This window comes from Pomacea canaliculata, linkage group LG11, assembly GCF_003073045.1.
Source record: "Pomacea canaliculata isolate SZHN2017 linkage group LG11, ASM307304v1, whole genome shotgun sequence".
NCBI classification, from domain to species: domain Eukaryota; kingdom Metazoa; phylum Mollusca; class Gastropoda; order Architaenioglossa; family Ampullariidae; genus Pomacea; species Pomacea canaliculata.
The window spans coordinates 2,893,174-2,897,029 of record NC_037600.1 but is presented as its reverse complement, the minus strand read 5'-3'; the positions used below and the strand labels follow the sequence as shown (position 1 = coordinate 2,897,029).

The following is a 3,856-nucleotide window of genomic DNA, read 5'->3' as shown; positions in this document are numbered from 1 at the left end:
TGTGTGTTTGTGTGTTTTGTATCACTTTGTGTCTTTTCACTTTCTTCTGTATTTAAGGTTATTTTCAATTTAAGCCTGTATACCGCAAATTATAAAGAAAATTAATTATTATTTTTAATGTAAGTGGTTTAGTGACTAAGGTCAGTGTAGTGCCATAACAGACACAGTTAGCCCCCACATTGAGAATGATCAACACGAATTTGTTCCGTCGACAGCTCGTACACACATGTGCAAGGTGAAAAGCTCAAAACTCAAATAAAAAAGAAAGAACAATTTGATTGAAGATATTTATGTTTACTTTAAAATTATTTCATCCAGCAGCAGAAGCAGACTAAAAGATGGAGCAAGAGTGAAGTGAACACACAGACATAACAGAGAGCTTGTGTGTAAGGACATCGTGGACAATGTTTCAAGCTGCACGTGACACGATGACAAGAGTCATCATAGGGCTACAGTAGACACAGTGAGCCTACAGGATGTCATTTATCTACACTGAAGCTTGTGGCAGTACACTGACAAGACATTGGAGTAAGATAACTACAGACTACAGCTAACATTGACAACATTATAAAAACATTTTGTATTGTAGATAAACACAATGTCGTCTAGTAGCAGAAACGGTTACTGAATGTTCACTGTTGTATCTGTTCACTGACACTGAGTACAGGGTCACGTGTAGCAGGATAGTGAAGACAAGCAGGATGGAGATGGGAGACAAGCAGGCTTGCTGAAAGCTTTTGTCGCTGTTTGTTTGTTTGTTTACGGACATCACCAAGGACCTCAGGTTGTGGAGCTGGCAGCAAGCCTGGTCGTGGAAGTGGCCCTAAGGCACCTGCTTCTCCTGTAACAAAGTGTGACGAGGCCAACATTATCAACACAAGACTCAGCACGTGCACTGTGTAACTTATCCTACAAGAAGTAAATACATCAATAACAATAAACGACACAGAGGCTAAAGTGTCATCACCACTGTGGACATCAGATGTCCCAGTTCGTATCTCGTCCAGAGAAATTTCTCTTTATGAATTTCAAAGGCGTAAACAGCTGATTGTGGGTTTTATCAGTTTTATCCAGTGTGTCTGTGTGTGTGTGTGTGTGAGTGGAAAAGAGAGACTGATTGAGCAATTATGATTTGAAAGTTGATGAATATTTAATGGCTACTGAAAAGTGTCTTCTTCTTCTTCCTTTATTCTTCTTTCTACTTCTTGTTTCCTTATTTTGCTTTCTCATTTTTCTTCCTTCTTGCTTCTTTTTCTTTCTTCTCTTTTCTTTTTTTATTCTTGCTTCTTTAATATTCTTTCTTTCTTCTATCTTCTTGATTTCTTTTTTCGTTATTTCTTTTTCATCCTTTTTTATTCCTTTTTTTTTCTTCTTTTTTCTTCGTTCTTCGTTATTTCTTCTTTCGTCTTTTTTCTTGTTTTTTTAGTCTTTTTCTTATTTTTTCTTCCTACTTTCTGTTTTCTTCTTTCGTGTTCTTTCTTTATTTCTTTTTTGGTTTTTACTTTTTTATTCTTTCTTTCTTTGTTACTTCTTCTTTCGTCATCTTTCTTCTTCTTCCTTCTTGCTCTTGTTCTCTTTCTTCTTTTCTTTTTTATTTCGGGGAGTGTGCACATGCACTGTGTTGAATGGTTTGCGGTTAGCTTTGCCAGTGGAAGAGACTGAGTGCGGTGAGCGCGTGTGTTTTGTTGTTGTTTCTTGCTGTTTTTGTGCGATGTTCAATATTGTATTTCTGTGTATCATCTGTATATCAGTGTTTGTGTGTATGTTGATAAATTTGTATATTACAATGAATGCTACGACTCGCTATGAAAATCTTAGTTCTCTTGGAGACCAAGTTACTAAAACATTTCTGACTAATAAGAGAAATAACAATTGTAGTGCACTAAGGGTACCTACCCGGTGGCTGTGGAGCAGGCATGCAGGTGCCAGAGATGAGGAGCACCATTGCCACGTGTATCAGCAGTCGGCGCATGATGAGACAACTCGACCGTCTGGAGGACAACTGCAAACGTTCAGAAAATCGCTTGGGAAGCTCTGCTGGGTGTGAACATGTCTCGTGGGCATCAACCTATTTATACTGGCAGCTCCCCACTCGGAATGTTCGTCGCAGAATGTCTTTTGTCTGGAAACTTCACAAAGTTCACTAAGGAATGTGTTTCTCAGAAAGAAGTGACACAAAAGGTCAGATACTGCGTGTGTTTGCGCTGTTAAAGCATGTTTTGCTGAGTTATTTCTGAGAGTATTTCATTGTTTAACATGTTCTGGTGGTCTTACCAAAGGGGTTAAAGTCATTTGACTTTGATGTCAATTTGTGGTCACAACGCGCAAAGCCACTCCCACTGGTCCCTAGCGCGAGCAAGAGGAGAGAGAGAGCGCGCGCTGTCACGTGATCCAAGTGGAGCTGCTCCTGAGATTTGTGGACTAGAATTTCTGGTTCTTTCCCTGCTGTCACCGGCTGAGATACGGCTACTCGTCCATAGCTTGCAGTAGATACCTGCTGGACTGATAGTAGGTTCTCTTACTGGTCCTTCTTGTTTTCCCGAAAACATTTGTTTACAAAGGGAGACAAATACTACGTCCCCCGCCACACACACAGACATCGCTCCCAAAGGAGAACCTTTTACCAATAAAAACAAAGAAATAATTATACATTTATTTATTATTTACTTAAGTAATAAACATAGGTTTACATGTTACTATTCATGATTGTCGTGGTCTGTCTAAGGACTCAGCAGATTATGTTCGCGAGTTCACATGCAGTCAAAACATTGAGCAAGGAAAAAAACCCCATAAAATATAAGTAATAATAAAATATAATGAAGGTAAACAGAAAAATCGTGTTATAAAATATATGCAGGTGTATGACAGTGTATATAGAGCATGCAGACTTTTCTTTACAAACTCTCATGATGCCCTGGTTGTAGGACCATGGACGTGTATCCACTGTTGACTCTACCCGACTTCACTTCTTTCAATCTTTCTCTCTGCTCTCTCTTTTCTTTCTCTCTCTCTTATTTTACGGACAACTATCAAGTGTCACCTTCGCTTCATTAAAGTAGAAACTGATTATCTGCTCCTTTGTCCAGTCCTGATCATGTGATCCACTGGTCATGAACTGACAGAGTTATCGCTACCCTCTCCACCCAGCACATCGACAAGTACTTTCAATCGTTCTCGTCTCTCTTTCTCGTCTTACAGAAGAACAGACAAGTAAAGCTGCACTGACTGCATGTTTGCTGCTAAAAATAGTAGACTTTTATTTGTACAGTGATACCTCGGTTCTCGAACATAATTCGTTCCGGGAGGACGGTCGAGAACCAAGTTGTTCGAGAACCGAAGCAATGAAACCCATAGGAAATAATGGAAACTGGATTAATTCGTTCCAAGCCCCAGAAAATGCCTATTTACTGGCCTAATTTGTATATAATATGTAGAAAAACATGAGTCTCAACAAGAAATAAAAGTGTATTTATTAAAACAAAAACAAACAAAAAAACAAAACAAAAATGTACTGTACAGTACAGTACAGTAAATTGTGTTTCATTTACTGTACCTGTACCAAACTTTATGGCAGGAGGGAATGAATGTGGAGGAGGAGGGAAGGGGGATGGTTATTGTCACTGATGACGCAAGCAAGGCGCGCTGGGCAGAATGACCGCCATTTCGGCTCAACTCGGCTCATCTCGGACGTTCGGATGTTCGAGTTCCAAATATTTGTTCGAATTCCAAGACAAAATTTTCTCGAATTTCCTGGTCGAATACCGATTTGGTCGAAAGTCAAGGCGTTCGAGAACCGAGGTATCACTGTATTTGTATTTTTTAGAAAATGCATATTTGGCCTTGTAAAGACTCGCAT

General features: G+C 39.3%; 1 long non-coding RNA gene across 1 annotated transcript; it reads right to left on the bottom strand.

Moving 5' to 3' along the window:
• Positions 1 to 273: 273 nt before the first annotated feature.
• LOC112575319 lies at positions 274 to 2,047 on the bottom strand. The gene is made up of 2 exons (XR_003101607.1): positions 1,897 to 2,047; positions 274 to 841 (listed from the first exon to the last, which is right to left on the bottom strand). It is a non-coding gene; the product is annotated as an uncharacterized LOC112575319 (long non-coding RNA).
• Between the last annotated feature and the right edge of the window lie 1,809 nt (positions 2,048 to 3,856).